The sequence below is a fragment of the Schistocerca gregaria genome, chromosome 7 (assembly GCF_023897955.1).
Source record: "Schistocerca gregaria isolate iqSchGreg1 chromosome 7, iqSchGreg1.2, whole genome shotgun sequence".
Lineage (NCBI taxonomy): Eukaryota > Metazoa > Arthropoda > Insecta > Orthoptera > Acrididae > Schistocerca > Schistocerca gregaria.
In genome coordinates this window covers 141,098,166-141,125,269 of record NC_064926.1, presented here as the reverse complement: position 1 = coordinate 141,125,269, position 27,104 = coordinate 141,098,166, and the positions used below count along the sequence as shown (strand labels likewise).

The 27,104-nt window shown below is 44.6% G+C and overlaps 2 protein-coding genes across 2 annotated transcripts in view; one reads left to right on the top strand and one right to left on the bottom strand.

The window, feature by feature from the left end:
* The window catches only part of LOC126282193 (tissue inhibitor of metalloproteinase), a 319,649-nt gene extending 317,734 nt beyond the window's left edge, over window positions 1-1,915 (bottom strand). Inside the window, exon 1 of the mRNA XM_049981721.1 lies at window positions 1,748-1,915. The gene's annotated coding sequence lies outside the window, so the exon portion shown is untranslated. The remainder of the gene's footprint in view (window positions 1-1,747) is intronic.
* Window positions 1-27,104, top strand: part of LOC126282191 (synapsin) — a 783,143-nt gene that overhangs the window by 594,068 nt on the left and 161,971 nt on the right. The window lies entirely within an intron of this gene.

Genomic DNA, 27,104 nt, shown 5'->3' with positions numbered 1-27,104 from the left:
CTCAAACGAGTAGCTCGGCGAACAATGCAGTTTACTTGCACTGTTCACGTTGTGCTGTTTCAATTTCCTGACAAAATACTTCGTACATTTATCTGGATGCTTCGTCTGTTGACAAACACGTGACGCTGACGGCTGCGACAGAATCTCACGGCCGCGGTTTATCAAGTTTGTGATACGAATTTTGTGTGGGAGCAGGCCAGTCAACCACCCGTTACACTCAATAAGATCAAGCGGATGATTGTTTTGTGACATAGCATTGAGGCTAAAACATAACCCCACCCTCGTGTTCCAGGCAGCCCTGCTTTTTTAATGAAACTTTTAACGCAGTCTCCTGTGCCCGTTTAATTTCAAAACAATGCGAAGTGGGCAAGTATACGAGGCATATAGCGGGAGAAAAAAACCTCAAGTAGTTGACTTACTTTCCGTATTGTCATTTAGTAACCGCTTATATTCTGCGGCAAATCTCCATTGAGAAAGAAAACGTTCGTTGCGCAGAAGCGTGTAATAAACGTAACAGGTGGCTTCCATTCTAAACCTCTTGTAGACAGTTGTTTAAACAGTTGCGCTTCCAAAGAACAGCATCACATTGATTACAAAAAATCTTCAAATGGGTGTGAAATCTTATGGGACTTAACTGCTAAGATTATCAGTCCCTAAGCTTACACACTACTTAACCTAAATTATTCTAAGAACAAGCGCACACACACACCCATGCCTGAGGGAGGACTCGAACCTCCACCGGCACATTGAGTCCCTTATGCAATTTGTTTGTGTAGTAAACTACCGCGTACCAAATACTGACATCAGAGACGCTGTAGGTGTAGGTGAATCAGTAATAGACACTATAGAGACGAAACATCTAAAATAGAATGGACATTTAGGAAGTGGTGGACCATAGCCGATGGTCAAAGAAAGTGTGACAATGGGCCCCAGCGGAAAGACGAAAGCGTGGGCGACATAGGAGGAGGTGGGATCGATATGTCCAGGACTGCGATGGATGTCACTGGACTACAAGAAGGATATTGGCACGATCGGACGAAGTGTAATACGGGAAGCCAGTCACGCGGTACTTGCAATGTCGTGATGGTGAAATTTGTTATCAACAATAAATCAGGAAAACAACAACAAAGGTAGAGCTAGAAGGCGAAATTATTGTCACTTTCCATCACTCAGCCTTAAAGTGGCACCCAAAGCGTGAGGTATTAAGCTGTAAAGATGTTTGAGTCCCTATCCTGTCATGTTAAGAATGTAGTAGATAACATTAACTTCAGACAAGAGCTGGAATCCTGTCTACTTGTCAATTCGACCTACTCCAGAGCTGAGTTTCTGAATGTGTAACAATAGTGTGTGCGAGCGGGAGGGAGGGAGGGGAGACTAAAAACCGAATGAAAGAGAGAGAAAGGAGGAGGAGGAGGGGGGGGGGGGGGAAGAAAAAGAAGAAGGGTGTCACGACAATAATGTGGAAAGTTAGCACGTAGCCACAGTTTTCACTAATCTAGCTAGTGTGTTACGGAGAGACGCATTGCTATAATCTATTACAGCTGTTGACATCCCTTTCCATTAGTGGCATTTTCGGCACGAGTGGATTTCACCAGTTTCAGTATCATCAATTAACGTCCGCATGCTGCTAGAGGATTAGATTACAAGGCACTGATCGTACAAACGCATACCTGTAAACAGATATTTGGTAGCTTGTGTGCCCCAACACACGCAACGGACGAGTATTTGCGCAAGTGGCTGTACTCACTTTGGCAGCGTCAGCAGAGCCTCCTCCAGCTGCACTCAACAGTTGCCGCGGAAGCTGTCAGCGTAAGGAGTAGTGTCGGAGCGTCTGCCTCACTAGCTATACGCAGCACGACCGCCTTGCAGCACACGAATGCTCGCGCCGGCCGCCGGGCACGCGGTCTTATTCACTCGGCCACCCGCGTGTTCCCCCTCCCCCCACCACCGCGGCCGTCGATCCCCCCCCTTTCCCCCTACACTCCTATCCCCTACCACGGAAGCTACTGCTGCTACAGGCGGGCGCGCACGCTCTCGCCCGCGCTCGCTAGTCAATGGGATGTCGCCACCTGCCCCCCGCCACCTGAATGAATGGAACCGGCCCCAGCTCGGCGCAGATCCATCCTAAAGCCGTATTCTCATGGGACGTGAAAACGTACGTGGACGAGGAGCTTGTGACGTCGCAGCGTGAAATTCCACGCTCCACTACATTACGAGTCTACCACGTTAGATTTTTCGCTCGTGGAGAGAAACGTGGCCAATGAACTGCAGCGTCGATTTTGAGTCACATCTACATCTACATGACTACTCTGCAATTCACATTTAAGTGCTTGGCAGAGGGTTCATCGAACCACAATCATACTATCTCTCTACCATTCCACTCCCGAACAGCGCGCGGGAAAAACGAACACCTAAACCTTTCTGTTCGAGCTCTGATTTCTCTTATTTTATTTTGATGATCATTCCTACCTATGTAGGTTGAGCTCAACAAAATATTTTCGCATTTGGAAGAGAAAGTTGGTGACTGAAATTTCGTAAATAGATCTCGCCGCGACGAAAAACGTCTTTGCTCTAATGATTTCCATCCCAATTCGCGTATCATATCTGCCACACTCTCTCCCCTATTACGTGATAATACAAAACCAGCTGCCCTTTTTTGCACCCTTTCGATGTTCTCCGTCAATCCCACCTGGTAATGATCCCACACCGCGCAGCAATATTTTAACAGAGGACGAACGAGTGTAGTGTAAGCTGTCTCTTTAGTGGACATGTTGCATCTTCTAAGTGTCCTGCCAATGAAACGCAACCTTTGGCTCGCCTTTCCCACAATATTATCTATGTGGTCTTTACAACTGAAATTGTTCGTAATTTTAACACCCAGGTACTTAGCTGAATTGACAGCCTTGAGAATTGTACTATTTATTGAGTAATCGAATTCCAATGGAATTCTTTTGAAACTCATGTGGATCACCTCACACTTTTCGTTATTTAGCGTCAACTGCCACCTGCCATACCATACGGGAATCTTTCCTAAATCGCTTTACAACTGATACTGGTCTTCGGATGACCTTACTAGACAGTAAATTACAGCATCATCTGCGAACAACCAAAGAGAACTGCTCAGATTGTCACCCAGGTCATTTATATAGATCAGGAACAGCAGAGGTCCCAGGACGCTTCCCTGGGGAACACCTGATATCACTTCAGTTTTACTCTATGATTTGCGGTCTATTGTTACGAACTGCGACCTTCCTAATAGGAAATCACGAATCCAGTCGCACAACTGAGACGATACCCTATAGGCCCGCAGAACAACTTAGGAGACACCATATTGTGTTACGTCGTGAAGTATACAACTGTAATCGCTCGGTACTGCAAGAGGCTCTGGAAATGAGACACTTAATTTCTCCAGACAAATCCGTAGGAAACTTTAATAAAAATGCCTTAGCTTCAATCCCGAGAGGTAGAGGCAGTTAAACACATGAGATGAGGAACGATTTGTCTGTGACGAATTGGGAACAAAGCGCCCAGACGGAAGGCGGGCGCTTCCTGCAACGGGATGGCTATAAAAGTTTATGACGCCAACGTCACCCCGAGCAAGGGAATGAACTCCGAATCTAAGGAGCAAAACATGTCGACTTACGCAAAAAGCCGCCGAAAGAAACTTTTGGTTGATATGATAAATATGTTTTTGAAGTTAGCAACGCAGCAGTATTTGGCAATAGATATTTTACTGTCGGAACTAAAGTCAGCCGCCGGGGTGGCCGAGCGGTTCTAGGCGCTACAGTCTGCAACCGCGCAACCGTTACGGTCGCAGGTCCGAATCCTGCCTCGGGCATGGATGTGTGTGCTGTCCTTAGGTTAGTTAGGTTTAAGTAGTTCTACGTTCTAGGGGACTGATGACCTCAGAAGTTAAGTCCCACAGTGCTCAGAGCCATTTTTTGAAATAAGTCACAAGCTGGTCAATCAGGACAGGACAGATCCCTTCAGAGGTGAGCAGAACATTAGTGTAAATAATACAAGAACTTCAACATTTTATAACAACTTCAACATTTCTGGGGGAGATTTCACAAACTTGTGCTTAGGTCGTTGGCAAGGCATTTCTGAAGTACAGATTCTGTTCGAAACCTTGTTCTGGATGGTGGAGTGAGGGATTCCGGTACGGACAGGTCCTTTCCTTCCCGGACAACTTGCTGCTACGACGGTGCACCAACAAGTTAAATTACACTTGCTCGCCGCGAGAGCGCGCTGTGTCGTAAAAGTGGCCAGTGTGCAGCACGCGACAGTAGTTTCTGGCTCGTCCGATAGGACGGGTGGTGTGTGCAGAGTGGGCTAGGCTCAATGGCGCTTGAGACACTTAATTTCTCTAAACAAATACATAGGAAACTTTAATAAAAAGGCCTTATCTTCTGTCCCGAGAGGTATCGTCAGTTAAATGCAGGACGCGAGGAACGATTTGTCTGTGACGAACTGGGAACAAAGCGTACAGATGGAAGGCGGGCGTTTTCTGTAACGGGATGGCTGTAACAGTTTATGACGCCAAAGTCATCCCAACACGGTTGGGAACAAGTTCCCACGAAGAAGCCAAAAGGTTTTGACCTACCGAGGATCGTCTAGTGCCGCCTCAACAGGTTAAGGACTGGCCGTTGTTGTTGCAACTACTCCAGGTACAAATGGGGCTGGATCAGTTCACCAATGTGTGAATGTAATCAAGAAGAGCAGACAATTGAACACGTAGTCCAACGCTTTCCACTTCATTCATACCCTGGAATTCCCGACAACTTGTTCACCCTTACACCCAGCTTAATTAATTGGTTGAAAACATGGTCCTTAAGGTTTAATCTTGTCCTACATGTATAGTATATAAAATCACTTGTCTTATATCAACTGTATATCGTATAAAATCATCATACAATTAAATACACTCCTGGAAATTGAAATAAGAACACCGTGAATTCATTGTCCCAGGAAGGGGAAACTTTATTGACACATTCCTGGTGTCAGATACATCACATGATCACACAGACAGAACCACAGGCACATAGACACAAGCAACAGAGCATGCACAATGTCGGCACTAGTACAGTGTATATCCACCTTTCGCAGCAATGCAGGCTGCTATTCTCCCATGGAGACGATCGTAGAGATGCTGGATGTAGTCCTGTGGAACGGCTTGCCATGCCATTTCCACCTGTCGCCTCAGTTGGACCAGCGTTCGTGCTGGACGTGCAGACCGCGTGAGACGACGCTTTATCCAGTCCCAAACATGCTCAATGGAGGACAGATCCGGAGATCTTGCTGGCCAGGGTAGGTGACTTACACCTTCTAGAGCACGTTGGGTGGCACGGGATACGTGCGGACGTGCATTGTCCTGTTGGAACAGCAAGTTCCCTTGCCGGTCTAGGAATGGTAGAACGATGGGTTCGATGATGGTTTGGATGTACCGTGCACTATTCAGTGTCCCCTCGACGATCACCATAGGTGTACGGCCAGTGTAGGAGATCGCTCCCCACACCATGATGCCGGGTGTTGGCCCTGTGTGCCTCGGTCGTATGCAGTCCTGATTGTGGCGCTCACCTGCACGGCGCCAAACAAGCATACGACCATCATTGGCACCAAGGCAGAAGCGACTCTCATCGCTGAAGACAACGCGTCTCCATTCGTCCCTCCATTCACGCCTGTCGCGACACCACTGGAGGCGGGCTGCACGATGTTGGGGCGTGAGCGGAAGACGGCCTAATGGTGTGCGGGACCGTAGCCCAGCTTCATGGAGACGGTTGCGAATGGTCCTCGCCGATACCCCAGGTGCAACAGTGAGCCTAATTTGCTGGCAAGTGGCGGTGCGGTCCCCTACGGCACTGCGTACGATCCTACGGTCTTGGCGTGCATCCGTGCGTCGCTGCGGTCCGGTCCCAGGTCGACGGGCACGTGCACCTTCCGCCGACCACTGGCGACAACATCGATGTACTGTGGAGACCTCACGCCCCACGTGTTGAGCAATTCGGCCTCCCGCATGCCCACTATACGCCCTCGCTCAAAGTCCGTCAACTGCACATACGGTTCACGTCCACGCTGTCGCGGCATGCTACCAGTGTTAAAGACTGCGATGGAGCTCCGTATGCCACGGCAAACTGGCTGACACTGACGGCGGCGGTGCACAAATGCTGCGCAGCTAGCGCCATTCGACGGCCAACACCGCGGTTCCTGGTGTGTCCGCTGTGCCGTGCGTATGATCATTGCTTGTACAGCCCTCTCGCAGTGTCCGGAGCAAGTATGGTTGGTCTGACACACCGGTGTCAATGTGTTCTTTTTTTCCATTTCCAGGAGTGTAAATAAATAATGGCGTTTCAAATGGATGTTCATTCCAAATTGGTGGTGCCTGCAGCGATCAGTTTTATGTTGGCTAGACAGCTCAATTGCACGGTCATTCATCATGAAATCACTGTTGTATATGATGAGCGTGCAACCTCTCGCTCACTTATTGTAAAGTGGTGTAAGCAATTTGACGCCGGAGGAACGGATCTCACTGACGAAAAGGCAGGTCTGCGACTTTCAGTACCGATGCAAATGTTGACAGCACGGCTGTGATCATTGGAGATGACTGGCGCATAACACTGCACGAAATTGCCAGCATGCTGAACAGTTCGTATGGCAGTGTGTTCTCTATTGTTCACCACCACTCATATATCGTAAACTGTGTGCTAGATTGGTTCCACGGCTGCTCACCGATATTCACAAGGGGCAACGTTTCCAATTGTCAGTGGCATTTTTTGAACGGTGTTCTGTGGAGTTTCTGCGGCGAATCATGACGGGTATGAAACGTGGGTACACCACTTCACCCGCACAACAAAAAGAATATTGGTGGAATTAGTGCACACCACATTGTCACAACGGAAGGTAGCCAAGGTCCAACCTTCAGTAGGAAAAGCCTTGGCGACCGTTTTTTTTTTTTTTTTTTTACCTAGACGATGTAGTGCACATGGAATTTATGTCGAAAGGCGTGACAATCAACTCTGCTTCGTAAGGTCAACGTTGTATCGGTTGCATAAGGCAATTAAAGAAACGCGAGGGGGAAAATTAAGCGTCGGAGTGACTTGTTGCACGATAGCGCAACACAGCACTTGGCCCGCCATACGTCAGAACTGCCGCAGCGCTTCAAATGGGAGGTATGGCAACATCCCCCATACAGTCTAGACTAGGTTTATTTACAATAAACGATATAGCGAAATTTTTCCCAAAAACTGTCAATAAATACTGGCACGTTTTATTTTTTTTTTTTTTTTTGCGGATATATCGATATGGAGAAGGCAATATCGAGTACCGATATTTTTTCGCTATTTTTGGTATGTATTTGAAATTGTTCTTTAGAAATTGTAGTAGCACATAATTTTATTTTCACTCTGTGAAGGAGTCTTACCACTTTTTGAGCTTTCATCAGGTCCAATCTCTTCCTCTCTCTCTCTCTCTCTCTCTCTCTCTCTCTCTCTCTGTCTCTCTCTCTCACACACAGTGTGAAGGAAGTATAGGTGGCGCAAAGTAGTAGTCCGACTGTAATGAAACTGGTGCACTATTTCTTCATATTGATATTCTTCAAAAACAGTTGCTGTAAATGATGACCAAAAATCTAAATTACAAGACTGGTCTTTGCCATGGGTGGAGACGTGTGAGGGGAAATGCTGAGGTAATCGGCGCTCAGTGCTACCAACATAAACCTCAACAAGCAATTTTGACACTGCAACTGCTAGGTCTCTGGCGTTTGCAGAAATAAAAAAACCGGGAAGTCGACATTAAGTGTTCCATACAAATCCAATACATTACGAAACCAAACGGCGGACCCACCGTACACCTTTTCTCGCACCACTTACTTGCAGTTAAGGTTGTTAGCAAAGCGGTTATCGCCAGGCGTGAACATTCATTATTTACCTTCCAATTCTTTCTCTAAGGGGAATAAGCAGGCTGCTAGTTTGTTGATTTATAGAATATCTAATAATAAATCTATGCTTAAACATAAAGTCCTAAAACCGACAATATATTTACCATGTCATCCAATATTTTTATAGGTCGGCGGATCAATATCTTTTCGTCGATATATCGCTATATCGTTTCTTTTTTCAATATATCGATGGCCGATAATGACGATTTTTAAATATCAATATTTCGTATTTCGGATCCCTGGTACTTTTAAAAATATAAACAGCCCAGACCTAGCACCATGCGATTACCACGTGTTCGTTAAGATGAAAGAGAATCTCAGTGGACGACGATTCCAAAACGATGAGGAGCCGAAAGCAGCTGTATCCAGATGTCTACACAGAGCTGGAGGTGATTTCTACGCATCCGGAATCGAAAAACGGGTTAGCAGTACCGAGAAATGTTTTCAGTTTCTTGGGGACTGTGTGGTTCAATGGTTCAAATGGCTCTGAGCACTATAGCACTTAACGTCTGAGGTCATCAGTCCCCTAGAACGTAGAACTACTTAAACCTAACTAACCTAAGCGCCTAGAACCGCTCGGCCAATCCGGCCGGAGAGACTGTGTGGAAAAGTGAACATACACTATATATTGTCATAGCCGTGTTTAATCTCCTTATCTTGGAAGTCTTACTTATATTAGCCAGGTGGGGGAGGAAGAAAAGGGAGACAGTCAAAAACTGAAGGAATTCCATCCCCACCAACACCCCCGTCCCCTCCCCTTCCCAAACCCTAGATACGCGTCTGTACTTTACTATTTTTTGTCCTATTGAAGGAGGCACTGATACGCCCTAGACTTCTCCCGACGTTTAAACTGAGTTACACAGCCAGTTATTGCGCAGTTTAATTAACTTGAATTCCAGCCCGTAGAACATTTTCACATTATTCAGATAGTCCAAATGGCTCTAAGCACTATGGGACTTGACATCTGAGGCCATCAGTCTCTAGATTTATAACTACTTATACCTAACTAACTTAAGGACAGCACACACATCCATTCCCGAGGCAGGATTCGAACCTCTCACCGTAGCAGCAGCGCGGTACCGGACTGAATCTCGTAGAACCGCTTGGTCACAGCTGCCGGCTCGCATTATTCACATTAACAAATTCCTGTCAGTTTGGAAAGAAGTGAGAAATAATAAATTTTTATGGAAGCTGAGATGGAATACAGTAAATAATAATTTGCAAATGACTCTGCAGTTGTGACTCGCTTCCTGTTAGGTAAGTCAGTAATAATGAAGTGATAAGTGGCAGGAAAATGTCCTAGAATTGAATGCAAATAAAACCTTGGATCTTTGCATTCTTAATCTGATACCACTCGAGATATTTCCACAATGCAATGTAAAAACTTAATCAGTCGTAACTCTGATAAAAATAATCAATGTGATAACAGCAATTGCTTGAGATATATACATTGTAATGCTGTCAGAGACGGCAAAGGACTTGGAAGAGGAGTTCATCAGAACGCATGATCTTGAAAGGAGGTTATAAGAGGACACCAACGAAAGTAAAACAATGGTTATGGAATATAATCGAATCAAATCGGATGATGCTCAGGGAACTGCAGTAGGAAACGTGACACTAAAACCAGCCGATGAATAACTAGTGGTGGCTGTGGTAGAGAGGATATAAAACTCACACTGGTAATAGCAAGATAGCATTTCTGAAAAAGCAGGAATTTGTTTACACCTAATACCAATTGTAGCATTAGGAAGCTTTTGAAATAGGGGGCTTCAGAAAAATGCCCGCACCATATTCAATGATAAACCCTGAAACTAAATCATATTCTCCTTCAGCAAAATCAAAAGGAGTTCGATGAGTTTCAGCCAAACAAGAACGAAATCTACCAATTAGAATAATTAAAGACAATAAAATCAAAGCTAATCTAACTTCATATGAAATTGTTTGAGCAACAGAACGCAGGAAGCCTAATAAAGAATAATTTGAATTCGAAGCTCAACCAGCAATTATAACAGTATAAACACCCAATCTAGTGCAACACAAAAAGAAACAAAAATCCATAAGAAAAAGAACACATGTAAGTTAAATAAGGAAAGATTACTCAAACAGTCAATGAAATTATTAAATTAAAAACAGGAGAAAAATAATAAAGTAAATAATCAGATATAATAGTGATAGGCTGCTCCTTACAGATCAACTTAATAGCATCACTAAAAGGCTGCGAAATCCCTACAAACCATACTTTATCTGGACCTTTACGAATCTGAATATAGCCTAAAACCTTTCGCTCCAATAAAGTTAAAAAAGCCGCACTAATTAAAAAAAAATAACCAACAAAAGAAAGTTCAAAACAAACATAAACGAATCATAAAGTATCAATACTATTTGTAGAAAAAATCTACATAAATGAATTCTAAATTCAACACATTATTTTGTCAGAATAGTAAATTAATTAATATTAATCAATAATATAAAAATATTTTAACGATATGATCCTTTCGTACTAATGTGGGTTAATAATCTTAGGATAGAAAACGACCTGGCTCACGCTGGTCTGAACTCATATCATGTAAGAATTTAAAGGTCGAACAGATCTAATCATTGGGCTCCTGTAGCCAAAATTTTTCTTAATTCAACATCGAGGTCGCAATCTGCTTTGTCGATATGAGCTCTCGAAAGCATTACGCTGTTATCCCTAAGGTAACTTAATCTTATGATCATAAATTATGGATCAAAACAACAAACATAAATAAATGATATAATAATGAAGAGTTTATTTATTCTTCATATAACCCCAACAAAACATTATCATTAAATATAGAAAGACCAACACAAAAGTAAAATGTTAAGGTCTATAGGGTCTTCTCGTCCTAAAAATAAATTTAAGCCTTTTGACTTAAAAGTTAAATTTAAAAAATTATTAAGAGACAGTTGTTATCTCGTCAAGCCATTCATTCCAGCCACTAATTAAGAGACTAATGACTATGCTACCTTTGCATGGTCAAAATACTGCGGCTCTTTAAAAATTCGCTCAGTGAGCAGGGCAGACTTCAAAATATTTTGAAGAGAACATGTTTTTGATAAACAGGTGGAAATCAATTTTGCCTGGTTCTTTATAATAAGTTTGCAAGGTAAAAATTTAATACCAGTAAATATACTAATTCTATTATTACAAAGATTATTAAATTAAATCAAGAATCTTAATACAAAACCTAATATAACTATATTATCGAAATGTAAAATAATGAACTAAAACGTAATCTTAAGGACAGGCAGCTCGAATAACTAACGAGGATGTACTGAATGTAAATGGGAAAAAGAGAAATTGGTTGCACATCTTGAGTAAAAGATGGGACCGGTGGATACGACGCATCCTGAGGCCTCAAGAAATCGTTAGTTTGGTAGCGGATACTAAGGTAGGAGGATACTAAGGTTTCACTACAGTAAGTAGGTTCATTTCACTGCAGTAAGTAGGTTCAATTGAATGAAGGCGGCAGTAGTTATGCAGAGATGAAACGCTGGCACAGCATACCGTAGCATGGAGAGATGCATCAACTAAGACTTTCGGACAGAAAACAGCGACGACGACAACAACAACAGAGGTGATAACAAGACAATACCGAGAAAATCTGAAGTGCTGTAAACGATGTCCTGAGTAACAGTTTGAGAATAAGAACCCATATTGGGAAAAGGACACTATACACTGAAGTGACAAAAGTCATGGGATGCCACATAACATCGTGGCGGCCTTCCTTTTGCCCAGCGTGGTGCAGGCACTCAACAAGACGCTGGAGATCTCCTGCAGAAACATGGGGCCATGCTACCTCCACAGCCACCCACAATCGCGAAAGTGTTTGCTAGAGCAGCATTTTGTGCACGAACTGGCGGCTCGATTACGTCCCAAAAATCTTCGATGGGATTCAAATCGGGCGATGTGGCTAGCCAAATCATTCGCTCGTACTGTCCATAATGTTCTTCAAACCAATCGCGAACAATTCCATAACATAACCATTTTCAGTCAGTGATCGGTTCGGTTGGATCAGAGGACCCAGTCCATTTCATGTAAACGCAGCCAACACCGTTATGGAGCCACCGCAAGCTCGCACAGTGCTTTGTTCACGTCTTGGATCCATGACTTCGTCGGGTCCGCGCCACGCTCGAACCTTACCATAGCTCTTACCAACTTAAATCTGGACTCATATGACCAGATTACGGTTTTCCAGTCGTCTAGGGTCCAACCGATATGGTCATGAGTCCAGGAGAGGCGCTGCAGGCCACGTCGTGCTATTAGCAAAAGCACTGGCGCCAGTCGTCTGCTGCCATCAACGCCACATTTCGCTGCACTGTCCTAACGGATACGTTCTTTTACGTCCCACATTGATTGCTGCGGTTATTTCACGCGGTGTTGTTTGTCTGTTAGCACTGACACAAACGCTGCTGCTCTAGGTTGTTAAGTGAAGTCGGCGGGCCACTGTATCGTCCGTGGTGAGAGGTAATGCCTGACATTTGGTATTCTCGGCAGACTCTTGACACTGTTGACGTCGACATACTGAATTCCTTAACTACACTCCTGGAAATGGAAAAAAGAACACATTGACACCGGTGTGTCAGACCCACCATACTTGCTCCGGACACTGCGAGACGGCTGTACAAGCAATGATCACACGCACGGCACAGCGGACACACCAGGAACCGCGGTGTTGGCCGTCGAATGGCGCTAGCTGCGCAGCATTTGTACACCGCTGCCGTCAGTGTCAGCCAGTTTGCCGTGGCATACGGAGCTCCATCGCAGTCTTTAACACTGGTAGCATGCCGCGACAGCGTGGACGTGAACAGTATGTGCAGTTGACGGACTTTGAGCGAGGGCGTATAGTGGGCATGCGGGAGGCCGGGTGGACGTACCGCCGAATTGCTCAACACATGGGGCGTGAGGTCTCCACAGTACATCGATGTTGTCGCCAGTGGTCGGCGGAAGGTGCACGTGCCCGTCGACCTGGGACCGGACCGCAGCGACGCACGGATGCACGCCAAGACCGTAGGATCCTACACAGTGCCGTAGGGGACCGCACCGCCACTTCCCAGCAAATTAGGGACACTGTTGCTCCTGGGGTATCGGCGAGGACCATTCGCAACCGTCTCCATGAAGCTGGGCTACGGTCCCTCACACCGTTAGGCCGTCTTCCGCTCACGCCCCAACATCGTGCAGCCTGCCTCCAGTGGTGTCGCGACAGGCGTGAATGGAGGGACGAATGGAGACGTGTCGTCTTCAGCGATGAGAGTCGCTTCTGCCTTGGTGCCAATGATGGTCGTATGCGTGTTTGGCGCCATGCAGGTGAGCGCCACAATCAGGACTGCATACGACCGAGGCACACAGGGCCAACACCCGGCATCATGGTGTGGGGAGCGATCTCCTACACTGGCCGTACACCTCTGGTGATCGTCGAGGGGACACTGAATAGTGCACGGTACATCCAAACCGTCATCGAACCCATCGTTCTACCATTCCTAGATCGGCAAGGGAACTTGCTGCTCCAACAGGACAATGCACGTCCGCATGTATCCCGTGCCACCCAACGAGCTCTAGAAGGTGTAAGTCAACTCACGCGGTCTGCACGTCCAGTACGAACGCTGGTCCAATTGAGGCGCCAGGTGGAAATGGCATGGCAAGCCGTTCCACAGGAGTACATCCAGCATCTCTACGATCGTCTCCATGGGAGAATAGCAGCCTGCATTGCTGCGAAAGGTGGATATACACTGTACTAGTGCCGACATTGTGCATGCTCTGTTGCCTGTGTCTATGTGCCTGTGGTTCTGTCAGTGTGATCATGTGATGTATCTGACCCCAGGAATGTGTCAATAAAGTTTCCCCTTCCTGGGACAATGAATTCACGGTGTTCTTATTTCAATTTCCAGGAGTGTATTTCCAAAACTGAATGCCCCATGCGTCTAACTCCAGCTAACGTTTCGCATTCAAAGGTTGTTAATCTCCCTCGTGCGGCCATAATCACGCCGGACACCTATTCTCGTGGATGACCTGAGTACAAATGACAGCTCCGCCAATGCGCCGTTTTTTTATACCTTCTGTTCGCTGTACTACCGTCATCTGTATAGCTGCATATCGTTATCGCTTGGCTTTTGTAGCGCCAGTACATAGCATTGAAACTATAAATACCAAACTCCTAACCCAAGGCCAACTCTACGGCAGCAAAAGTGAGTTTGCACGCTGACTGAAGAGGAGTTGAACTGCTGTCAATGGGTGTGACGGTATTCAAGGCCTCATACGGCATCGAAAGCTTCCACCTCATGACTGTTACAACACTACTTGCGTTCTGTTAAAGTAAAAACTAACTATAAGCAATATGCAAGCTCAGCACTTTACTTTTTATGACAATATAGTTACAACTTATTGAGTGGACAGCGTAAAGAATCACTATGTTTCGCCTTGGTTTCTGATAAACTCCCAGTACACCCAAAATCACAGTAGACCATTCAATGTTCGCCTCACATTTTTCCAAACCATTTTAAGATACCGTGATTCTGTTCTTACCTAGATGAATTGGCCGGCCGTTGTGACCGACCGGTTCTAGGCGCTTCAGTCAGTAACCACGCGACCGCTATGTTAGCAGGTTCGAATCCTGTTTCGGGCATGGATGCGTGTGATGTCCTTAGGTAAGTTAGGTTCAAGTAGTTCTAAGTCCAAGGGACTGATGAACTCAGGTGTTAAAAGTCCCATAGTGCTCAGAGCCATTTTGGAACCTAGATGAGCTGCAACGAAGTCATCGTTAAACGATGTACAGCCGCATGTCACTGCAATATTACGCAGATGTTGGTATAGACTTGGTTACTTTCAAATGAAATTGAAGTAGTTTCTGCTGCTAGTATTGTAGATCTAAAACTGAAGATCTCTATCGTATTTCTATCTCTAATAACCTATTAATAGTTTCATAGAGAGGATGACAGTGAGAAGTTAGGATTTCTCTATTTTGGACACTTGATTGATGGCACATGTGAACATTCGTAATATAATACACAAAATATGAAGTTTCTTATTTTCGGACAAAGCTTTTCTTACCGCTAGTAGTCTGCAGTTTATATACTCTTTACGTCTGCCATTGTTAGTTATTTTGCTGCCAAAATAGTAAAGCTCATCCAGAACTTATATTTTGTCATAACTTTATATAATTCCATCAGCATTGTCTGAGTCAATTCGATTGCACTGATTACACTATATGTAGTCGCGTTGATTTCCATGTTACATCTTCTCGAGTAAGTAACCCATTAAAATCAAAATCTGTCACTAAAACATGCAACTATCACGCACAAAAGCGACTAAGGCCTCACAGCGAAAATAATTGTAACTGAAAAATTGTGAGCTTATTCCATTTCTTACAACATTGAGCAGACTTTCAGATGATGAGGAACTTAGGACAGCAAAATACGTCTTCCTCGCAGACTATGTCGGATTACTAACAATTCCACTTTTGGGGCATTAGTTCAGATAATACTCTTTCGTGAATGCAGGCTTCCTCGGCGTATTCCAATGATAAAATCTTCCCGGGTGATCAGCCTTGTGGCGGCGTCGTCTTATCGTAAATTTTCAACGAGTTTAGTACCCATCATCTTCAGGCGAAGTTTCTATCGTCGATAATATTCGTCATTATCTTCTTCAAGAAGCCATGATAACGTATCTTCCATGAAGTCCACAGAGCGACTGACGATTGAGCAGTCGGGAATTGATCAGTTAGCTCGGAGAGAAAGGAAGGGAGATGAGTCTACAGTGCCCCGTCTACGACGAAGTTATTAGAAATGGAGAACAAGTTTGTTCTGTGAATGGATCGCAATACAAATCGGACGTTTACTTTTCAAGTGAACCATCTCGGCATTTGCCTTAAGGGAACCTGGACGCGATGTATCATTTTCATCCCATACTTTCAGGATGCGTTACTCTTGATCTATAACACTGCGAGATGAGTTTTGAATGCAGGTTACTTTTCGATAGCATTATTTTGGCATCGTGTGCCTATATCTCTCAAAGTGTGCCTGAATCTGTCAGTATCAATAGAATATGTTACGCTTCACATCTTATAGTTTAGAGTATACTACGCCTCACTGTCGATGGTCATTACTGAAGAAAATGATGATTAGGTGAAACAAATTTTTGTTACACTCAAGACTATAACATGAGATGCGTAACGAAATTACACTGAAGCGCCACAGAAACTGGTATAAACATGCGTATTCAAATACAGAGACATGTAAACAGGCCGAATATGGCGCTGCAGTCGGGAACGCCCATAGAAGACAACAAGTGTCTCGCGCAATTGTGATATCGGTTACTGCTGCTACAATGGCAGGTTATCAAGATTTAAGTGAGTTTGAACGTAGTTTTATAGTCGGCGCACGAGCGATAAAACACAGCATCTCCGAGGTAGCGACGAAGTGGGGATTTTCCCGTACGATCATTTCACGAGTGTACCGTGAGTATCAAGAATCCAGTAAAACATCAAATCTCCGACATCGCTGTGGCCGGAAAAAGGCCCTGCAAGGACGAGATCAACGACAACTGAAGAGAATCGTTCAACGTGACAGAAGTGCAACCCTTCCGCAAATTGCTGCAGAATTCGGGGCTGGGCCATCAACAAGTGTCAGAGTGCGAACCATTCAACAAACATCATTCAACAAACATCATCGATACGGGCTTTCGAAACCAAAGGCCCACTCGTGTACCCTTGATGACTGCACGGCACAAAGCTTCACGTCTCGTCTGGGCCCGTTAACACCGACAGTGGACTGTTGATGACTGGAAACATGTTATCTGGTCGGACAAATCTCGTTTCCAATTGTATCGAGCAGATGGACGTGTACGGGTATGAAACAACCTCAAGAATCCATGGACCCTGCATATCAGCAGGGGACTGTTCAAGTTGGAGGAGGCTCTGTAACGGTGTGGGGCGTGTGCAGTTGGAGTGATATGGGACCCCTGATACGTCCGGATACGATTCTGACAGGTGACTCGTACGTAAGCATGCTGTCTGATAACCTGCACCCATTCATACCATCGCGCATTCCGACAGACTTGGGCAATTCTAGCAGAACAATGCGACACCCCACACGTCCAGAATTTCTACGGGGTGGCTCCAGGAACACTCTTCTGAGTTTAAACTCTTCCCCTCGCCACTAAACTCCCCGAACATTATTGATCATGTTTAGGATGCCTTGCAGCTGGACAGACCTGCATGATTTATGGTGTCAATCCCCTTCAGCGCTACTGCAGACATTAATCGAGTCCATGCCACGTCGTGTAGCGGTTCTTCTGCCTGCTCGCGGGGGCCCTACACTGTATTAGGCAGGTGTACCAGGTTTTTGCGCTTTTCAGTATATATGGATGTTGATAGAATCTGAGGCAGTTTGAGTGATTTTAGATGCATGGTAGCTCAGCTAATGCTACCGAAACTAAAAGTGTAATCTAAATTCGTCTCATAAACAAACTGTTATAGTAATTAAACTTTTACGGATAATAAACACAATTCCGTATACTGCTTTTTTTAATGTTATTCAGTACCGGCATAAATCGGCAACTACCTAAGTCTTATAGACTGAGAATAATGGTCTCTGAAAATATGATTTGAAAATGCTACCTGTTCACACATATGTCCCCTTAAGTGATGAAAACTATGGGACACCCATGTCTGGTTGGCCCGGCTGGAATTTTTAACCACTCTCACCCTGCGTCTAAACCATTACGCCCTCTCGCTCAGTGGATAGATCGGCATGTTTCAGCCGCCGCACTGCAATATCACAGATAGTATCGAAGCATCTGATGCCCACTACCAGACATACAGTAAGCTTTTCGGGTAGCGTTGGCTTTAAACACCTAGTACCTGCTCTAATACCAATTTGTAGGCATCTAACACAGGTTCTCGAGGTTGCTGCGAACACAGGTATGCAAAGTTCAAGAACGTATCGTAGGCCTGGAAGAAATGACGAATTACGAACAATTTCTAAAAGTGGAATGGCCACCCTCCTACTGACTCACAGTATATCGTAGACCAACGGAAATAGATAGTGTTACACCATGGACACGCTGACCAACGCTACAAAACTAATGCTCCAATATTGCCACACCTGTGGGGTATATAGATAAAAATTTCGTCCTTTTCACCATTTTCAGTACAGGAAAATGCTATTCCTACAGATGAAGAATGGTGAAGTACATGATGAGTATTGGGTTTGTCCGAATTTACTAGAATCTGAAGCACGATGGCCGTCTCTATTTAACATCGAACAGCAGTTGATTTAGTTTGGCCACTGGATATAGCAAAAACATCTTCACAGTGAAAACAATAACATAGGTATACAACAGGTTATATTTGTTATTTGTGGGTCGCCTAGCCATGGAAAATTTGTGACAGTTAAGGGACCTTGAAATCTAAGTCAACTCTGAGTATAACAGATTTTCATTGGCTCCTTATGATGCACACAATGTACATTAAACTAATAGAGTGTAAAGTTCTCTAAAACTTCAATAGTAAGTACAAAAAAGACGAACACTGTGTATTGGCGGAGCAGGGGTGTGTGTGGAGGGGGAGGGGTACTAAGGGAAGACTCTGCGAAGAAAACGGTGCAGGAAGATATCCTCTTCTGAGCAGCTCGTGAATTTACAGTTAAGGAGGAAAAAGACCCAAACTTATAAGGAAGTAGGAGACACAAGTTGCGGGGCACAACAAGTAAGTTGAGAGCAGCTTGGAATATGGTCTGCAGAACCGCAATAGCGACACATTTCCTCAAATAGCAGTTAGGGTGCGCCAGTCTACACCAGATGGTGGCTAGGAGGTGAAAGGCTCAGAAACGTCCTTCTTCGCCCTCAATTCCCAACTTTAAACAAAACTTCACATGGATGGGAGGACTCAGTACTGTTTCCTATGTGACGAACCAGAATATCGCCTATTTAACGATGAAACTGGGGAACACAGCAGTAACTTCCCAATCTTCGTGTACGAAAAGCTAGTTTACAAACAAGGGATTGATACTGGTCTGGAGCAGTGTCGCACTGATCGGTCAACCTCTTCGCACAAAGCACAGTAGCGGGGAAAACACTCATTGGATGCACCAAAACTTTGGAACAAAAGCAACCGACTTTCTCACGCTGTTCCCATCGCGCCAAGGCGTCGTGCCCTTTGATGACTGTACAGAAAAGGCAAAAATGCCATGCTGAAGAACTCTCTTAAGCACGCCAATGGCGGCACGGCAGTCTCTTCCCTCAGTGTGGCGAGCCGCCTGCTGAAACCAACAAAAACACTAAGTGAACTGCAGCCGCACTTCCGCGGAATTGCTGAACTCCGCGGGGATACCCGCAACCTCCTAAAGACTCTCATTGTTAGCCTTCTGCAAGCAAACACGAACTAGAGACTACGCCGGGTGTGCACCTTCCCAGCAAGAAATACGAGGATTTCCCTCCCAAGCAAACATGTCCAGTACTGTCAGTAAAATATCCGCTAAATAGTGGCATGCGATGTGAGAGAGACATGCCACAAACTTTCATAACACACCAAGCGCAGTGTTCGTGTGCTTGCAACGTATCGTCATATTCTGGACTTCGAGAAAAATGTGAGTGTGAAATCTTATGGGACTTAACTGCTAAGGTCATCAGTCACTAAGCTTACACACTACTTAACCCATATTACCCTAAGGACAAACACAGACACCCATGCCCGAGGGAGGACTCGAACCTCCGCCGGGACCAGCCGCACACTCCACGACTACAGCGCCCCAGACTGCTCGGTTAATCCCGCGCGGCGGACTTCTAGAAAGGAATAATCATTAACATGAAGGGCAGACAGCATAGATTGTTGGCTATAATGACTGGAGAACGAGATAAAGTCAGGACAACAGTATGGCAAGAAGAGAAGGCACGAACCCTCTAGGAGCACTACATTACGATTAGATAGTAGGTTTCAAATGTTGAAATGTGTGTGAATTCCTAAGGGACCAAAGTGCACTACTGAAACTAATTTATGCTAAGAACACTACACACACCCATGCCCGAGGGAGGACTCGAACCTCCGGCGGGAGGGGCCGCGCAATCCGTGACACAGCGCCTCGTACCGCGCGGCTACTCCGCGCTGGCGCTGGCATAGTAGGTTTGTTCCACTGGTTATAACTAAAGGGCAGTTGATAAAAGATGAAATACGGGCACTGATTACAGACTATGTGTCACTACCAACCGTCTGCAACAGATTATTGGGAGCTGGGATAGGATCTCGAGTTGCTATGCGATTTTCAGTGCTGACACCGCACCGCAAACGACAGAGTTAGAGCAGGAGGCGACTGGGATATTGAGTGGCACTCTGTGCTTTTCAGAGCTGAGTCTCGAGTCGTCACATCAGCACCATAGATGACCTGGTGAAAGGTTATGGGACACAACGATTCTCGAGACACTCACACTACCTCTCCAACTTCTAGACTCATCGTGTGGGAAGATATTGTATAACCCAACAACACTGGTTAGGTAACTGTTGAGGGTAGGCTGTATACTCGCGATTATATGGGAAGAACGATAAAACTTCTATGGCTAGTGTCTCAAACGGTATAATTCAGCAGGATAATGCAGGATCCCATAACAAACGCCTTGAAGATTACTGATTGGCTTGGTCGGTTTCCTAATCTGTCACCCATAGAACATTTCTGGTGTGCGATGGGAAGACTTATATTTTCATACCAGTTTCCAGACAGCCATTACACTACTGACCATTAAAATTGCTACACCAAGAAGAAATGCCGATGATAATCGGGTATTCATTGGACAAATTTACTATACTAGAACTGACATGTGAATACATTTTCACGCAATTTTAGTGCATAGATCCTGAGAAATCACTACCCAGAACAACCACCTTTGGCCGTAATAACGGCCTTGATACGCCTGGACATTGAGTGAAACAGATCTTGGATGGTGTGTAAAGGTACAGCTGCCCATGCGGCTTCAACACGATAGCACAGTTAATCAAGAGTAGTGACTGGCGTATTGTGACGAGCCAGTTGCTCGGCCACCATTGACCATACGTTTACAGTTGGTGAGAGATCTGGAGAATGTGCTGGCCAGGGCAGCAGTCTCACATTTTCTGTAGCCAGAAAGGCCCATACCGGACCTGCAACATGCGGTCGTGCATTATCCTGCTGAAATGTAGGGTTTCGCAGGGATCGAATGAAGGATAGAGCCACAGGTCGTAACACATCTGAAATGTAACGCCCATTGTACAAAGTGCCGTCAGTGCGAACAAGAGGTGACCGAGACGTGTAACCAATGGCACTCCATACCATCACGCCGGGTGATACGCCAGTATGGCGATGACAAATACACGCTTCCAATGTACGTTCACCGCGATGTCGCCAAACACGGATGTGACCATCATGAACCTGTAAACAGAACCTCAAGTCATCCGAAAAAGTGACGATTTGCCATTCGTGCATCCAGGTTCGTCGTTGAGTACACCATCGCAGGCGCTCCTGCCTGTGATGCAGCGTCAAGGGTAGCCGCAGCCATGGTCTCCGAGCTGAGAGTCCATGCTGCTGCAAACGTCGTCGAACTGTTCGTTCAGATGGTTGTTGTCTTGCAAACGTCCCCATCTGTTGACTCAGGGATCGAGATGTGGCTGCACGATCCGTTAAAGCCATGAGGATAAGATGCCAGTCATCTCGACTGCTAGTGATATGAGGCCGTTGGGATCCAGCACGGCGTTCCGTATTACCCTCCTGAATCCACCGATTCCGTATTCTTCTAACAATCGTATCTCGACCAACGCGAGCAGCAATGTCGCGATACGATAAATCGCAATCGCGATACGCTACAATCCGACCTTTATCAAAGTCGGAAACGTGATGGTATACATTTCTCCTCCTTACACGAGGCATCACGACTTTTCACCAGGCAACGCCGGTCAACTGCTGTTTGTGTATGAGAAATCGGTTGGAAACTTTCCTCATGTCAGCACGTTGTAGGTGTCGCCACCGGCGCCGACCTTGTGTGAATGCTCTGAAAAGCTAATCATTTGCATATCACAGCATCTTCTTCCTGTCGGTTAAATTTCGGATCTATTGCACATTGTCTTGGTGGTGTAGCAATTTTAATGGTCAGTAGTGTAGCATGAACTTGACATATCACGTATTCCAAGTATGCAAGTAATTCCTCAGGATGAAATTCGTATACTGTTTGCTTCCATGTTACAACTAAAACACGTGTCTCGTTGCGGGCTACATCGCATACCGATGAGGGATATCGGTCCCAGTTGAAATTAATGTTTAATTATTTGATTTATTTAATTATTTCATTGTGTGATGAACATCTCTACAAGGTTTGATAATTATAAGACTGTTGATTCATGGTTAACACTTTCCATTTCCGTCAGTGTATTTGTTTTGCGAGAAAGGAAAGACTGCTGTACGTTTTTGAGAACTACCGCATTCCTACAGCGGCTAGCAGGCAGCAGGGACGCAGCTCTCCTCTTTCTTCGGCCGGCCCTTTAAGCAGACGCGCCCTCCAGAATAGCCCGCGACTCCGCCAGTGTCCGCCTGGCCTCGATCCGACGCTAGGGGTCGCGACCCCAGGACCCTGGCCAAGAATGTGTCAGCTGGAAGCCGGCCTTGACAGGGGAAGAACGCGCCGCCCGAAATTAGTTTCCACCGTTGCTCTTTGGCAGCAAAGTAGGGTCTCCGGGCAGATGGCGATTTCCTCGAGTTCGTTATAGCTCTGTTCGACCGACTTCCCATCGGAAGGCAGTGAAAACTTAGCAGACCACACTGCAGCATCTGTGTGATTCTATTTGGTACCTAATGTCCATCTAAGCTCAGAATGTCCCACTTCTATATCAGCAGTAAGAAGCTCAAATGCAATTATACACGACTAACACGACACTGCTTCAGAATTATTGAGATCCTTGGGAGAACCAGTCATGACAAATAGTTCCACCTGGCATGCCAAATGCATGAGAAACGCGAAGTAACACTACACGTGCTGACATGTTTATTACCTAACCATCGTTTAATAAGTCATGGTTTTAAATTTATCTACAGAGGAATAGGATTAGTCGAAATTAAAAAAAAAAAAACAAAAAACAACGAGGCAATACTGACCGTATGACTTATCTTAAGAGAGAGATTGAAGAGAGTTAGACTTAGCTTGACAACATTTGTAGATTTAGAGAAAGCCTTTGACAATGTTTACTTCGATGTACTAAAATTCTGAAGGTGGTAAGGGTAAAATACTGAAAGCGAAAAATTGTCTACAACTTGTCCAGGTGTCTAAGAACATGAACAGGAAGCAGTAACTGAGAAATAAGTAACGACAGGTTTGTATCCTAACCATCATGTTATCAATTCTTACATTACGTTGAGCAAGAAGTAACAGAAACGAAAGAGAAATCTGGAAACTGTACGAAAGTGCAGGGAGAAGTGATAGACTTTGCTTGAGGAAGACACTGAAATTCTGTCATAACAGGTAAAGGAATTCGAAGATCGACTGAAAGGAATGGATACTGTCTTTTGAAGAGTTTGTAAGACCAACATCAATAAAAGTAAAACAAGGGTAGTTTAGTGTGTTCGAATTAAGTCATATGAAGCTGAGCAAATTAAATTAGAAAATAAAATGCTGGGCGTGGAAGGCGATTTCTGCTTTTTAGGTTTCAATGTGACTGACGTCGACGAAGTTGAAAAGACCGTAGACTGTAGACTGTAGACTGTGAACAGCAACAAAAGCTTTCCTGAAACGAGGACAAGTCTTAACACTGTAGATAAATTAAATTGTTATGAAGTACATAAAGAAAATCGCGGACGATATACAGACAAGAATAGAATAGAATTTTCTGATATGTGTGTCAGAGGCGAATGCTGAAAAGTAAATGGGTGGATCGAGTAAGTAATGAAGAATTACTATATAACATTGGTGAGAAAATAGCTTTACGGCATCACTTGACTAAATGGCGGGATAGGTTGTACGACGCATGTTGAGGCATCAAGGAATAGTTAATCTGGTAACAGTGGGACGTGCAGAGGGTAAAATTGTACAGGGAGACCAAGGTTTCACTACAGTAAATTGGTTTAAATATATGTTAGCTTCAGTAGCTGTGCAGATACCAAAGACTTGCACACGATAGCTACATCCTACCATTCTTCAGCTGATGAGTTCATTAACAATTCATCACATGTTGGTCCGCTAGAGCGACTCATTGAGGTATTTATAAGGTCAAAAAATGGGTGTGACGAAAAGAGAGAAAGGTTTCGCATAACGGATAAAAAAATACCTGTGTGGTTAAGTGTCACCGTTCGCCACTAAGGGTAGGAGCTCATGGGATTACGGTCACGAAGTGTAGAGAAGAACTCAAAGAAATATGCTACTTTACCATTTTGACAATGTTGACTGGAAAACCCTCCTTCAGATTCTGAAAGTGTCACGGGTAAGATACAATGAGCGAAAGGCCGTTTGCAATTTGTTCAGAAACCAGATGGCAGTCATAAGAGTCGAGGGGCACGAAAGAGACGCAGTGGTTGGGAAAGGAGTGAGACAGGGTTGTAGCCTACCTCCCATGTTATTCAATCTGTATATTGAGCAAGCAGTAAAGGAAACAAAAGAAAAATTTGGAATAGGAATTAAAATCCATGAAGAAAAAATAAAAACCTTGAGGTTTGCTGACGACATTGTAATTCTGTCAGAGACAGTGTCTTGAAAGGAGGATATAAGATGAACATCAACAAAAGCAAAACGAGGATAATGGAATGTAGTCGAATTAAATCGGGTGCTGCTGAGGGTATTAGATTAGGAAATGAGAGACTTAAAGTAGTAAATGAGTTTTGTTATTTGGGAGCAAAATTACTGATGATGGTCGAAGTAGAGAGAATATAAAATGTAGACTGGCAATGGAAACGAAATTTGTTAAGATCGAGTATAGATTTAAGTGTCAGGAAGTCTTTTCTGGAAGTATTTGTTTGGAGTGTAGCCATGTATGGAAGTGAAACATGGACGATAATTTGTTTAGACAAAAAGAGAATAGAAGCTTTCGAAATGTGGTGCTGCAGGAGAATCGTGAAGATTTGATGGGCAGATCACGTAACTAAGAGAAGGTACTGAATAGAGGAATAGAGAAGAGGAATTTGTGGCAGAAGGGATCGATTGGTAGGACACGTTCTGAGGCATCAGGGGATTACCAGTTTAGTACCGGAGGGAAGTGTGGAGGATAAAAATCGTATAGGGAGAACAACAGGTGAATACGCTATGCAGGTTCAGAAATACATTCCGTCCAATTAATCTTCGAAAGTTTTTACCTTCTGAGACAGTAACTTCAATGTCGTCTGCAAGCAAGCTTCTTTTTACTTCCCTCCGAACTTTAATACAGTTTCCCAATTTCTTCTTAACTTCTTTTATCCCTTGCTCTGTATACAGATTGCACAATATGGTGTATAGATGATACCTACATAGTATTGGAGACACCGATCTCGAAAAAAATCTCTCCACGATAAATTATAAATACTCGACTTGGTGCTTTCCATACGAACATCATAGCACCGTAAATATCAGTTCTCCAAAACGCTTACACGCCATGTTCGGACAATCGCTGCTCTGTGAGTGCTCCCTTCAACTTTAAAGAATAAATGCTTGCCGGCCTGAGTGGACGTGCGGTTCTAGGCGCTACAGGTTCGAATCCTGCCTCGGGCATGGATGTGTGTGATGTCCTTAGGTTAGTTAGGTTTAATTAGTTCTAAGTTCTAGGAGACTGATGACCTCAGAAGTTAAGTCGCATAGTGCTCAGAGCCATTTGAACCATTTTGAATAAATGCTTGCAAATGGCCTCTAGGCAGGGTGCTGAGCTCCAGACATCTGACCATCGATTCGAGGTAATGAGTGAGGCCCGAAGCCATAGGTCTGCAATGTCTGGCTATTTCAATTAGTGAAAATTGGTTTTCGCACTCGATTACTCCTCGCTGATGAATCCCCACGAGTGGGCGTGCTGTCACGTCACAGCAGCGTCAGTTCCATAACGTACGGGCTGTTGGATACACATTCGTTCCTACTCAACGCACAAGAAGCTGCTGTCGCTAAGAAACGCAGAACTCTAGTTCTGTCTCACCAGCACCAACCAACTGCACGCAGTAACACTAACTTACTGCAGTCTAAAATTCACTGAGTAGAATGTGTCATTTGCAATGAGCGAGTGACGTGTTTCTAGTTTTTAAAGTATATTAAATGAATTCGCAATTGCGAAGAGCAACAACCATCCGTTGTAGAATGGAATGACAACAACGAAAATCTGTGCCGGACCGCGACTCGAGGTCGGAATTAACGTTTCTCGTGAGCGGTCGTCCCACCATTTGGCTACCTGTGCAAGAGCCACGGCCAGATCTAAGCTTTCATATGTCGTCAACGATGCGTCTACGACCTGTATTCGTTCATCCATTATGTATATTCCGTTAGAGGTCAGACGTTGTACTTGAAAGTTGCTTGCCCGGTATCGGCAGATAAATCGATATTGCAGTGCTTGTGTTATTCTGGTTACGATCCATGCATATCCTAAGGAACTTTGGATCGTAATCAATATCGTATAGTTAATAAAGTTGTCGTGATTTCGGAATGCACACGGTTGCACTGTTGCGTCGAACGCTTAAATATTGTTACTTAGGCTCATGAGGGCAACAAAAATGATATTAATCAGAGTTGGGAAGCAAGACTTTCCCGTTGTGTTTATGCCGGAATCAGGCAACAAAAGGAAAAATTGTGAGCGCACGTTGTACGTTGTCCTTAGGTTAGTTAGGTTTACGTAGTTCTAAGTATAGGGGACTGATGACCTCAGATGTTTAGTCCCATAGTGCTTAGAGCCATTTGAACCAATTTTTTTTAAATGTTCACCCATTCTTTTGATACACTGACTTTACTATCGGAAAGGGAACAGGAACTTCCCTAGATAACGCCTTGCTCTCTTGCAGATAACAGTGGTACAGGAACGACATATCTTTCTAAAGTTATGAGTTTTGTTCGCACACCTAGTCCATTTATTAGCTAGGATATTTTAATGTGTCTGACTGGTCAGTTCATTAGTTTTTGTCCGTTCCACGCCTATTCGAACCACTGTTTTGCTACTTAACATATGTCTCAGAAAAGAGTGATATTACACAAACATTTTTAAGTGTT